Here is a 14,683-nt window from a genome sequence, read left to right on the forward strand (position 1 = left end):
AGGTGTGCCGCTTTTGGGACTAGTCAGATGGTGTTCTGTTGTGGTCTGATGCCAGCCTTTGGGTGTGTTGGTTCTGTGGCCTCTTGGGAGGGGCTTCCGTATACATCATGGTCAGTCACTGCCTTTGACAGATAAAGGCTACCTGGTAGGAGTTACAAAGCAATCCATGAATGGTTGCTGCCTGTGCTGGATCTAGAGGCAAGTAGAAGAGACCATGCTATGAGCCGAGGTCTGGTTACCCCTAGTGCCAGGCCTGAGGTAGCTTAGCAAAAAGACCAGTGCACCTCAAGCCCTGAGGCTGCCTGCCAACTGCTCATAAGACTCCATCCTTTGGGTGGTATGTGAGTTGGGTGTTGGGGAAACCCAGGGAGTCACTAGGGTAAAGTGAGCAGATTTAACCCAGCCAATGAAGATTCAACTCAGCCAATGAAGATTCAGATTTCATGTCAGTGCTCAATCTGTAGCTTCTTGTAAAAGTCTCCGATCATAGCAAGGCTAGCCGCTGCCCACCTCAGGCCCACAGGCACCCAAGATCTGTTCAAGAAATACTGTAGCTCAGGGCAGGTCCTGTGGCCCACCACCAAAAGTCTCTCCCAGATGCATAGGCTGCGCAAGCTCAGGGCTGTTGTTTGCTGTCAAAACGTGGGGCTGGCTGCCTGGGAACGGACCCGCCATGGTTAATTTGTGGGTTGGGTGGTGCAGGGTCTCAGGAAGACTCAGGGTGGTATAAGCCAATCTTGTCAGGCCCATGCAGATTCAGAATTATTGTCAATGCTGAGCCTGGGAGCTCCCACAAAAGTCACAGATCACAGTGAGGCCAATTGCCATCTGCGTCAGGTTCACAGACCCCCCCACAATCTGCCCAAGAGACACAGCAGCTTGTGCTGGCACTAGTGGCCCACCACCAAAAGTCTCCCCCAAAATGTGCAGGCTGGACACGGCCAAGCAAGCCGAGGATGACTGCCTGCAAGGAATGCCTGGCCCAGGAGAGGTGCAGGGTGGGGCAGGATGCCTGTTAAAAGGAGGAGGGTCTATTTGTGTGCAGTGTGGGGAGGAGTCTCAGAGACATAGGATGGGACTGGCCAATCTCACTGGGCCAATGTAGTTTTAGAACTGGCTGTGCGGGGGTGGGTTCAACACAGGCAAGATGGCGACCATCTATAGACTGCCCTGGAGGGGGACCAACAAAGGAACAATGGAGGCTGTTGCTCCAGCCCTCCCCCGGCGCCATACAACTCAGTCTTTTCTTGTATGTCTCTTGCACCTCCCAGGCTGCTGACCCTCTGTCAGAACACAAGGTGAGTGTATGTGAGTGACTGTGTCAATGTGCAAGCCCTTTAAAGGGGAACATCTGGGATTTACAGTGAAACTTTATGAGAACTCCTCTTCTTGGGACTGGAACCCTAGGCTGGGGAGCCCCTGTGTGGGGCTAGGGCTCCTTGTTCCTTCATGGGGGCCTCTGTAGCAGCGCTCTTCCTTCCAGTGCTCAACTGCCCGGCGAGGTGCAGGACCAGCCTGCTTTTCCAGCTCCGCGCCTCCTGCCAATCTCACAACATATGTGTTATGATAAGCTAGACTTCAGGTTGTTCTCCAAGTTGATTGTTTTATAGTTTGGATGTAAATTTAATGTGGTCCTGGTTAGAGGCAAAACCTGCTTTCCTAGCCTACCATCTTGACTCCCCTCTCCTGTGCTTCTTTTTAATGAGTGGATGATCTTTCCCCTAGAAGCTAATTAGCAAATTTCTTGTCCCATTTAGTTGTCCAAAACTGGGTCACATGTTAACAAATATTTGTTGGGCCAGTGACAGATAAGAAGGATGGTTTATACTAATCATCTTGAGAAGGCATATTTGTCAGGGTCCTAGCAGGAGAATTTAATAAAGGAAATTTTACTTAAGTGTGGCTAATATGTAAGGAAACCACAGAGATAGTATAGTTATAGGTTGTCCATAAAAGGGGCAGGGAGATTTACCACTCTTAGATGTGAAGAGGAAAAAGGGAGAAAGCTGTGTGGGGAGAATTTCTCAGTGGATACGTGGTCTTTGGCACAAATGTTTTAATGTGATCTTGTGTCATATGGATGGACTCTATTTTTAGTTTTAATAGTTTGTGGATTTTCTTGTGTGTGTGCGTGCACACACATGTGCTTATGTATCATTGCATCATCTATAAATAATTACACAATGTCTCATCCTTTCAGTCTCTATATATCTTTTGCTTTTTCTAAAATTATTGAATTACCCAGAATCTCTGTGCTATATTGAAAGTAGCAATGATAGCAGGTATCCACAGTTTATTCCAACTTTAGACAGACTGCATCTAATTTTTCTCCATTATGTTTGATATTTTCTACAGATTTTTATTAGATAACCTCATTATCTGCTTTCTATTCCCAGTAGCTCTTCTTAGTTTAATTCCTAATTATCTCTCTCCAAGAATATTGCAATAGCCTCCTAACTAATTTGTCTGTCTCTAGCCTCATCTCCCACAAATTCATCTTCTGCATTGTGATCAAGGTAATATTTATGGAAAGCAAATGTGATCATGATTCTACATGCTTAAAATTCTTCTTTGGCCCTGTAAAGTATATTGAACACACAGTTCAGTTTTCTGATGGAAAAAAAGCCAACTCTCATATATTAAACAGAACCTCACCTTACATAACTTCCTGTTAGTTAGAAGAGTATTTGGTCTCAGCAAAATGAGATTTCCTTAATGTTTACCAGACAAGTCCATGCCTCTTTCAAGTCTAAATTGTCAATACCCTTCACAAATAGCCTTCTGAGGAGGACTTTACATAAGATTTATCTCCTTTATTTTCCCCAACAATCACATTATATCCCATTCACCTGTGTGTCACAAAAGCTTCATTCTGCTGTTGACAAAATTCAGTTTTCAAATTGGATCTTGGGTTGTACTCATATAAAAACAAGTCTGTGATTTCTTTTTTTTCCCTCAGTTTTATTCCAATATAATTGACATATATCACTGTTTACATTTAAGGTATACAGCATAGTGATTTCAGTTGCATATATTGTGAATGATTACCACAATAAGTTTAGTTAACATCCATCATCTCATATGGGTACAATAAAAAGAAATAGCAAAAAGAACAAAAAAAAATTTTTCTCCGTGTGGTGAGAATTCTTAGGATTTACCCGTTTAACAAGTTTCATATATACCATACAGCCGTGTTAGCATCAGGTTGTACATTACATATTTAGTACTTATGTACCTTATAACTGGAAGTTTCTACCTTTTGACCAGAAAGTCTGTGATTTTAATGTGTAAAGGACTTGAAATATGATAGCAGCCCAGCCATGTGCTGGTGAATTGTCCCTCTTTCCTTCCTTGGTAAGCAACATAATTTTAGATTAAATTCTGTGTTGTCAGACTTATTTTGCGCAACGCCTTCTTTGAAGCTTCAGCTATTTTCACGATCCTCTATCGTATGTCAGGCTTCTGTGATATCAACACACGAACATTTCCATTCCAAGCTTTGATAGATTAGACCTCTTTTAGTTTCATAGGTGTGTTTCCCATACCTGAACTATTTTTCTCTTTGAAAGTCTATTCTCTTTTAAACTTCAGTTGTGTTATTTCTTCTAAGATCTTCCAACTCCAGTATTATTTCTCTATATTTATACATTTTTTACTGTACTTTTTGCCATATTATAACTTCTTCTCTGAGACTGTAACATACAACTTGGCCCACAGGTGGCTTGCAGTAGTTTTTAATGAGTAAATGTATGAGTGCATAAGTGAATTCATGACTATCTCAATGAGTGTTTTTGAGGCACAGACCTGGGACAGTTCTTGTCACATGGTCAGTATTCTGTACATGTTTCCTTCTGCTGGGCAATAGCATTAGGCCTCACTCATCCAAAGCTATCCTAAGACCACCAAGAGAACTTTTAGAGTCAATGTAACCTCAGTTACTCAAGGACATTCGAAACTGGGTGATGGAAACTTCCAACTCCTCATCTGTTTGTATATTACTGGCACCTTTATTATTCTGAGGAATGAGAATAAGGCAGCCTAGTTAATATCTAATGCTTTCACCACTGCTGAGGAGCTCTCATTTTAGAATCATCCAAAATGGATAACGTAAGAGCTCAAAGCAGAAAATGCTAACTGGCCTGAATGTGAGACTGGAGAGTGTCTTGAACAGCAATAATATGTGGGAGAGTATGGAGGCCTGGGAAAGCTATCAAGAGCTAAGAGATAAAATTTCTGATTCTGAACTAGCTTTGAAACAGATGAAGTAATAGCCAAGCATTTTACTAGATGAAGTCTTCTAAAGTATCTCACTTAATTATCACAACAGGCCTGCAAAGTCAATATTATCCCCATTTTATATATGAAGACCCTAGGGCTGAGTAAAATTAGCTCATTTAGTGAAGGTTATATAGATAGTAACTTTCTAGGCCAAGTTACAAATTTAGGTCTTGTCTTATTCCAATGAATTTGTTGTTTTATAGTTATTATTTTTCTTAACCCTGTCTTACAACATACTTTTATTTATAAGCAAAAGTGGCTTCAGCTTGCGCCATCATTATAGCCACTTCACTCCCTGCTGTACTTTAGCTGATAGCATATTGTAGTGCAACACACCAGCTATTTCTCTAAAATTGGGAACTCAGCAAGCATTTAATTTCAGATGCCTTACAAACTGACCACCCACGTCTCACATACTAAGAAGCAAGAACAAGAGCAATTAGACTGTGGTGATTGATGTCAGACTAAAGAAAAGAGGCAGGAGATGGTGTGATACTTTTAAAAGAGGGTAGCTTTCGTTTAAAAACAACGTGAATCAGATTTTAAGCTAAACTATAATTTCCGTAATTTGGTGAATAAAAAAGAAATTAAACTTTTATTCACATCTAGTTCAAAAAGGTTTTGATTGTCATATCTTTATGTTGCATAGAAATATAAAATTGGGAATTCATTCCATATTTGCAGTAGTAATTCAAGGCTGTCATGTGAAAGAGACATTTGATGTGTTTTGCTTGATCCCAGTGGCAGAAATAAGATCAGTGAATGGAAGCGTCAAGGAGCATAATAAAAGAAAACAATCTGTGATAGAGTTGTTCAAAGATAAAATGAGTTGCTTCCAGGGTAAGGCTGTCTCTTCAGAGATATTCAAGAGTAAGTGGGACAGCATTTAGCTGTATTTCAAGATCAAAGACTCTTATGAGATTGAATTAAATGATATTTGGGACCTTTCCCAATCTGTACTTTTTGGTTCCAGTACAGGTAAAAGATGAATTTCCCCTTTCTCTGGCATCTTATATTTATTTGGAAATGATGTACAATTATATCAATAATTTATCTAAGTACTTTATGTCCACAGTCTTCATCTAAATGTTAGTAGAAGGTCTTTGCCAGTACTAACTAGCTTCATCTGACTTATTCTGTATTATGATGTGGTTTAATCATCTCGATGAGCAAGTCTACTGCTAGGCTTAACTAAATATTTGTAAAGTCAAACTTGAAGAATCCAGGAATAAAATTTTTCCTTAAAAAGAACCAAAACAACTCATGGTACTTCTGATATTGATTTTCACAGAAATTTGAAATCCATTTCTAATCCCAAATTATTGGACATCACCCCAATTTTTACTTTATTTTTTAAAATCACTGTTTACAACATGAGGTAATTCGTAAGTCTTAGATTCCTTCTGTTGTTTATTTTCATAGATTCACATAATTTTAAATCCAAAGAAACATAAAACTTTCATCTTACCTCTTATCTGTACAGGTGATAAAATTTAGGTTCAAACTATCTAAATGTCATGTATGAGGCCATACTCTGTTTTTTAAGAACAGAATGCCATATAGAATTCTATTTTCTAGTTCTCAGCCTATTATCTGCACCTCTCTCCCTTCTGTCTCTCTCCTTCTCTCTATATAATTAGATCTTATACATATTATTTATTATAAATTATAATTAATATATAAATTAAATTAATTAAAATATGTCATAAAATATGTCATAATGTATACAAAGATTGAGAATTTGGGCCTCTTTGTATGTTGTTTTGTTTTGTGTTTGCTAGATAATTTAAAAAGTATTCAATTTTTACTAATATGTATTTAACCATTATTGTGATTCTTTGGGCTTAATTATTGGCAAGGCAAACTTTTACCTGTCTCAGTGGAGCTAACAACATAAAAATGAAGACAGTTAGGGTCCGATTTTAATACTGGTGACAAACACTATGGTAGAGGAAGTAGAAGTACTTCAAAGGGTTACCTGAAGTGGGCTTGGGAGGTTGAGAATGGTGCACAGAAGACTTCCAGGAGAATTGATGGCTAAGTGGAAAACCGAAGGGTGAAGAACAGTGAGCCAAGAAAAGAGGATTAGAGAGAGGGAGAGAGTACTCATGAAAGAAAGCCATTTGCAAAGTCACAGAGGTAAGATAGGGCAATGATCATTCAAGGAGCTAAAAAAAGTTAAGTGTGTGTTAGGGGATTTGAAGAAGCAAAATGAGTAGGCATTAGCAAAATAAGTCAGACAGAAAACGCTGGGAACCTTATGATTTCACTCATACGTGGGATATAAAACTAAAAGCAACAAAGAAGCAAGACAAACAAAAACTCATAAACAGAGACAACAGTTTAGTGGTTACCAGAGGGAAAGGAAGGGGAGGTAGATAAGGGTAAAGGGGGTCAAATATAGTGACAGAAGGAGATTCGACTTTGTGTGGTAAAAATAAAAACACAATGCAATACACAGATAATGTGTTATTGAATTGTACACTTGAAATGTATATAATTTTATTATCTAATGTCACCCCAATAAATTCAATGGAGAGAGAGAGAGAGAGAGAGAGAGAGAGAGAGAGAGAGAGAGAGAGAGAGAGAGAAAGAAAGAAAGAAAAGAGAAAGAAAGAAAAAAGAAAGAAAGAAAGAAAGAAAGAAAGAAAGAAAGAAAGAAAGAAAAGAAAGAAAGAAAGAGAAAGAAAGACAGAGAAAAGAAAGAAAAGTGCCGGAAGGGGAATAGCTGGGAATAGCTGGAAGGAAAGGGAAGGAAAGGGAAGGAAAGGGAAGGAAAGGAAGGAAAGGAAGGAAAGGGGAAGGAAGGAAGGAATAGAAGGAAGGAAGGAAGGAAGGAATAGGAAGGAAGGAAAATATTAAAGTATATAGCAAGAAGTAAGGTGGGGCAGGCAGAGCTGCAGCCTCCAGATCCATGGAGCTGCCAGTCTAGCATTTTCTGCCTTAACAACAGAAAAAAATTCTAGCTGCCTCTCACCCCTTGCCAAAAAAAAAGGGAATTAAAGCCAGAGAAAGAGTCACATAGAATATTAAACAAAAAACAATGAGGTCATGAGTTGTGCACCACAGTTTAAGATTCCTGTTGAATTTCACGTGTATCTCTTATATAGCTATATTTTCCTGTTACCCCCAAGTAGGCTAGCAATTTTTTTTGTTTTCTTACTTCATGAAAGATGCTACTCTCCACCCAATTATTTAAGCAAGAATTTTCTGCTTAATTCCCACACCTGATTAGGTCACCAAGACCTTTCAGTTCTGCCTTTTAAATTTTTCTTGTATCTTCAGCTTTTTCACATCTCCATAATCACATCTGCTTGCTCGGTTTATCCTGGTTTATTTCAACATCCAGGAGGTTTTCTTGTCTTTGGTCCATCTGAAGAGGAATTTTCTGTCTAAATAACAGATATATCCCCTTTGTTTGTTCTGTCTAAATGATAGATGTATCCCCTTTTCTTATTAAATTCCTGTCTGAGAATCTCATGAGTTAATCAGCCCTTGCCAACTGTAACTGCGTGGATAAGTTCTATAAAAGTAGGGTTCCCCTGAGCTTGGGGCCCAGATTTTCAGAGCACTGATACCGCCGGCATAATAAACCTGAATTCTCCAACTCTCTGAGTGCTGATTGGTTTCTCACCAGTCTGATTTTTCTGCAACATATTCTTTCCCTTGCCAATTTATTCTCAATATAGCATCTCCCTCATATGAGGCAGAATAGTGCAGTAGGGAGAACACTGGGATTCAAGATGGGAGAGTGAGAGATTTCCCATCAAAATTCTGACATATGGCCAAGAGTCAGACTTAATAAATATAGTTGGTGTATCCAGCTGAGTGAGTACTATATAGAAAACATTGACAGTTTTCCTTATGTCTTAATCTCTCCCTTCAACACCCACCACCACACAGACACACATACACATTCTTATTTCTAGAAATACCTGTTGCTAGGACACAGTTCTGAGAAAGAGCTCCCAAAATGGTGACTTTTGGCATTGAGTTTAGTAGCAGGCACAACCTAGATCCTCTCTTTCAGATCTTTCCTGTGCTGCTGACAAACTATCCTAATTGGCAGTAAACACTGTTAGGAAACCGTCAGCAGCTTGGAATTACCAGATTTCTGTGAGGCTATACTAAAAACTAAGAATGTCCATTGTTCCCTTTGCATCCTATAACCTCTGGTACCAAAACTGGCAACTAAGCGTTTAAAGAAGATGTCGGGAAGATTATTCACATTCTGAACTTCTACGGATGCTACTAAGATACATTCTGAATTTTTTCATCCTTAAAACAGTTGTCAAAAAAAAAAAAGCAGCTTTGTGAGTAGGTTGATACCACCACTAGTCAAATGATTGCCTTTTTAGCTTCATTTATTACTCAGTATAGACAAGTTATTTTCTGTGCCCCATTTTCACCCATTTAAACATCAACAACTGAGCTCTCTCCTTCTCTGACTCAGAAAGAAGACAGAGACTGAAATAACACTATGAAACAACTTCCGACAGAAGCACTTTGTGACTATAATGTAAAGTTGTCAAGTAGAATATCTTATAAGAAGTTGGCCTTTACTTAGATCTGATTTGAGAACTGTGTATTTAAATCCACACAGTCCATTAGCAATTTCAGTGGGAGGACATTTTACTATGACTAATTCATAGGACTGAGTCAAAGTAGATCATGTTTCCTGAGCCTTTTAGAGTCTGTGTGTAAGTATATAACCAGGTTTCCATTCTATAGCTTCATGTTTAATGTACTTTGAACTATGGCAGTTTCTGTGATCATGCTTGTCATTTTGTCAGAAACAAAATAATGATGTATTAGGAAGTAAATTAGTGCGTATTAGGAAGAAAATTAACCCACAGAAGGTAGATTCTGAGCATGTAAAAACACATTTCAATACATTTTTTATTTGCAAAATCTGATACCTGATTTCATGAGTTTTGTCAAATGTATACAGCTATGGTATTGCTACTACAATCATGATAAGAAATATTTTTCATCCTAACAAGTTCTCACATGTCCTTTGCAGTAAATTTCCTTCCTCCCACATGCCGAACCCTGACAGCCACTATAGTTTTTTATCACTATATTCTTTTACTTTTATAGAATTTAATATATTTAATTGAAGCAAATGTTTAAATTTTTTTTGCTACTGTTTAATTGGCTTGTCTTATCAATTTGTTCTAACTGATTTTTTGTTTTAAAAAATCTCTTTTATTTGTACACATGAGCAATTAGACTTATTTTTTTTAATAAAATATTATAAGAATTTGAGTGTTAAATGATTACTGAATAATCCCATTTTCCAATCATTGTCATGTTACTGTTTGCATTGCATATCAAATTAATTAATTTTAACTTTTTATTATAGAAAATTTCAAACTTATAATGAAATCTCATGGACTTAACTAGCTTCTACAATTATTAACATTTCACATTCTTATTTTCTCTATGCTTTCATCCATTTTCTATTTATCACTTGGTTAGAAGTAGTAGTAGTAGTAATAGTAGTAGTATTTTAATTCCTTTTTTGTTGAGGTAAAATTTGTATGCCAAAATACATAAATATTAAGATGTACAATTCTAAAAAATAGAAACAACAGAGTGACCCTCAATCCACATTTCTATCATAATATGGGTCATTCTTGTTTCCCCAGAAAGTTTTGTTTTGCCCTATTCCAGTTATACGCCCCTCATCCCAACCCAGGAAAACAAAATTCTGATTTTCTTCTTATTTTAGAAGTTTTGCTGGTTCTGAAACTTAACATAAACAGAATCATTCAACATGTATTGTTTGTGTCTGGCTTCTTTTATTTTTCACATTATTTGAGAGTCATTTGTTTAGTGAACCAGGAAGTTGTTCATTATTACTGTTAAGTAATATTCTGTTTAAAGCTGTTACGAACATTTGAGTCCAAATCTTTGTGTAGATTATGTTTTCATTTTTCTTATATAAATACCAAGAAGTAGAATACTGGATTAAAGAGCAGGCAATTTAAAAGAAACTGCCAATTCTTTCTACAAAGTGGTTATACCTTTTACATTTCTAGCAGCAATGTATGAGAGCTCCAGTCACTCCAGGTCCTTGCAATATCAATGTTGTTAGTTTTTACATTTTAGCCATTTTATTGTGTATTTAACAATATATCATTTTAATTGGCATATCTCTGATAATTAATTATGCTGAGTACAGTTTTATATACTTATTGACTTATTTGTGTAATTTAATTTGCAATGTGTCTTTTCACATCTTTTGCCCATATTTTTATTGGGCTAAGTTTTTTATTATTGAATCATGGGAATTCTGAATAATTCTGGATATAAATCCTTTGTCAAAAATGATTTGTAAATATATATTTTTGAATACTTTTCTCCCATAATATGGCTTGCCTACTCATATTTTTAATAATGATAAAAACGTTCTCGTATGTAGTCATATAAAAGATTTATAAATTTAGTTTTTATGTTTAGGTCTATAATCCATCACAAATTAATTTTTGTGTATGATGTGAGAAAGGCAAGGGGGGGCTGCTGAATTTTTTTGTTTCCATATGGATATTCAGTTGTCCCAGTATCGTTTGTTGAAAAGACTGTCCTTTCCTCATTAAATTAACTTGGCATCTTTATCATAAGTCAATTTTCTATGTTAATAGGGATTTACTTGGACCCTCTATTCTATTCCATCAATCTATTTGTCTCTCTTTATAACAATGCAATGCCGTATTGATTAATCTAAAGTATGTTAAGTCTTGAAATCAGGTAGTACAAGCCTTACAGGTTTTTTTTAATGTTATTTTGAAAATTCTAGGTCCTTTGCATATCCACGTAAATTTTAGTATAAACTTATTAGTTTCTATAAAAAATCTGCTAGGATTCTGATTAGGATCATATGCAGTCTATAGACAAATTTTTGAGAAATGGACATCTTTAAAAATTGGGGTTTTCAAGCTATGAATATGTCTCTCCATTTCTTTCAGCAATGTTCAATAGTCTTAGAAGTGGAAGTTTTACATGACTTTTAAAAAATATATTTCTATGTACTTCATGAATTTTTTTATATAATTGTAAAAGGAATTGAAATTTTTCCCAATTGTTTGCTCCTAGTATATAGAAATATAATGTTTTCTTTTAATAGAGATAGTTCAACTTATCCCATTCCAATCCATGTACGTTTTATTACTTTTTTCTTCACTTATTTCAATGGCCAATCCTCCACTAAATTGTTGAAGAGAAGTGATAAGAGTAGATAGCCATGTATAAATCCCAATCTTCAGCAAAATATTAAGTATGAAGTAATTTGTAGATTTTTCATAAATACCATTTATCAAAATGAGGAAGTTCCCTTTTATTTCAAGCTTGCTGAGAGAGTTTATTTTTCTGTACCATAAATGGGTTTTATATTTGGTTCTATGTTTTGTTTTGCCTTTATATATTAAAATAATGATATTCCTTCTTTATTTTGGCACTATAGTGAGTGGCTTTCACTGATTGATTTTTAAATGTTAAAATAATCTTAAGTTACTCAGATAAATACCACTTGACCATGGTGTATTATCATTTTTAGAAATTATTGTATTTGCTTTGCTAACATTTTGTTAAGGGTTTTTGCACTACGTTTAGGAAGGCTCTTGTTCTATAATTGTTTTGTAATGTCTTTGTAAGATTTTCCTATCAGGATTGTGCTGGCCTCATCAGATTAGTTTGGAAGTATTTTCTTTTTCTTTATTATCTGAGATAGTTTAAGATGGGTATTATTTTTCACTAAATGTTTCATAGAATTCATTATTAAAATCTTGGTACAAGGAGTGACTCTAGAGGAACAGAATGTTAAGGAAGAGCTTTCTAAATTGGTTGTGGGGTTTCTGGGATTAGTCTGATTGCATTAATTACTCTAGATTAATGACGTTAATGACTCTATTTCTAGTAGCAAAGAAAGTACTGATAGTCCATGGTGTGATCTGGCAATAAACATACACCATTGGATACTCATAATCACCCACTTATAAGAAGCAAGTATCTGGGCAACTGTGTATATGATACTGTCAAACATTTGGCCTAACCAAGAAATATAATGAGATTGTCTGATTGCTCTTAATCTTGTTGGACAAAGTGAGGAAAGAAAAGAACAAGCTCAGTGATTCAAATTCCCATCTATGTGTCCCCTGAAAGAGACCCTTATCTTCTACAGCTGAGGGCTGAAATTGCTGAAAATCAAACCCAAAATCTCATTCTGCAACTGGCTGGATTACAATACAAGGGTGTCTACTGTTTAAGTGGGGGAGCTGATTGGCGTACAGCAGTATTCCATCATCAAATGGAAGTGGTATTTACATCATCAGGACCAAGCGAGCCCTGAAAGCACAAGTGAGTTACATGGAGAAATGGCCAAAATGCCCATGGTCTCCACTCATATCACACTTTTAAATCTGTCTCAGTCTGTACCTATGGCTCATGGAACATTCTGTCTGATTAACTGACAGAGGAAGAGAAGACTTGGCTTGGTTTACAGATGATTCTGTATAATCTGCAGACACTGCCCCAAAGTGAGGAAGAGGTTAATGCATTTCCAGTTGTATGCAGGATAGTTGTATCATGTTAGGCAGAATTATGGTCTTGTTATTGTCTTTCTTTGGAAATTAAATATGGCTTAAGGAGATGCATAAGGATGCCAAGTTGAGAAGGGGTGGATCTGTGATGCTTAATTTTATGTGCCACTTGACTGGGTCATGGGCTGCCTAGATATTTGGTCAAACGATATTCTAAATGTTTCTTTGAGCATGTTTTTGGATGAAATTAATATTGAAATCTGTAGAATGAGTAAAGAGTCTTGTCTTCCCTAATGTGAGTGGGCCTCATCTAATCAGTTGAAGGCTTGAATAGAACAAAAAGGCTGACCCTCCCCTGACTATAAGAGAGAGTTCTTCCTGCCTGACTGCCTCCACATTGGGAGAGTAGCTTTTATCTTGTCTTTGGACTTTAACTCAGCTCTTCCTGAGTGTAGAAACTGCTGCCCTTCAGAAAGGAACTACACCATCTACTCTCCGTTCTCAGGCCTTTGATTTGGGCTGGCACTATACCATTAGCTCTCCTTATCATCCAACTTGACAATTTACCTTGTAGATGTTGCAATATGCCAGGCTCCATAATAGCCATAATAGCCTAAAACAATTCCTTATAATAAATAAGTATCTATACACCCTCTTGGTTCTGTTTCACTAAAGAACCCCGAATAACACAGCTCCAGTGCATTATCATTTTTAGATGTCATTGAATTTGATTTGTTAAGATTTTGTTAAGGATTTTTGCACTATGTTTATGAGGGCTATTGCTCTATAATTTTCTTGTAATGTATTTGCAAGATTTTCCTGTCAGGATTGTGTTTGTTTCATCAAGTGAGTTTGGAAATATTTTTCCCTTTTCTATTCTTTGAAATAATTTGTTTAATATTGCAATTATTTTTTACTAAATGTTTGATAGAATCAGTAGTGAAATTATCTAAGCCTGGAGTTTTCTTTAAGGAATATTTTTTTTAATAGCAAATATATTTCCTTTGATAGGTATATATCTATTCAGATTTCTATTTGATCTTCTGTTATTTTTTTAGAAAATGGTGCTTTATAAAGAACTTGTTCATCACATACGTTGCCAAATTTATTGGCATAAAATTGTTCATATTTCCCTATTATCCTTTAAATATCTTAGTGCCAAATTGAGTTCCCGGATCCAATTCCACCATGGAGTGGGGATTTATTCCACACCAACAAACAATTCTCCAACACAAGCAGGTGTCTAAGAACTCAACTCAATTCTAACACTACTTACCTGGATAGCATCAGATTCCACAGGTTATGGGCTCAGTCTTACCAGTCTTCTCCACTCCCTAACCCCCACATACACACACTTCAGATGCCAGATATAAGCCCAGATTACCTGTGCTTCTGGCCATCTGGCCACAAATTGAAGGTTCAAATGACTCCTTTCAACTGAGAATGCCAATTGCAAGTCCAGGTTGTCACTTGTACTTCTGACTGACTGGCTATAAATCAGAGGGTCTCACAACCCCCTACTTAGGTTCTATTAATTTTCTAGAACAGCTCACAGAACTCAGAGAAACATATTACTTACTAGATCACTGGTTTATTGTAGAAGGATATAATCCAGGAACAACCAGATATAAGAGATACATAGGACAAGGAATGTGAGGATGAGAATGAAGGAATGAAGAACCATCCCTCTCCAGGTGCATCATTTGCCTCACATCTTTGTGTTCACCAACGTGGAAGCTCCTCAAACCCCATCTTCGTGGGTTTTTATGGAAGCTTCATTACATAGGGCATGGTTGATTAAATCACTGGTCATTGATGTTTGATTCCATCTCCAGTCTGTCTCCTCTCCCCAGAGGTCAGGGGGT

The 14,683-nt window shown here is 36.6% G+C and overlaps 1 pseudogene; it reads left to right on the top strand.

The window, feature by feature from the left end:
• Nucleotides 1–1,034: 1,034 nt before the first annotated feature.
• LOC120622683 (NAD(P)H dehydrogenase [quinone] 1-like) overlaps nucleotides 1,035–14,683 on the top strand; it is a 162,578-nt pseudogene continuing 148,929 nt past the window's right edge.

Source organism: Pteropus medius, unplaced genomic scaffold, assembly GCF_902729225.1.
Source record: "Pteropus medius unplaced genomic scaffold, Ma_sr-lr_union100, whole genome shotgun sequence".
NCBI classification, from domain to species: Eukaryota; Metazoa; Chordata; class Mammalia; order Chiroptera; family Pteropodidae; genus Pteropus; species Pteropus medius.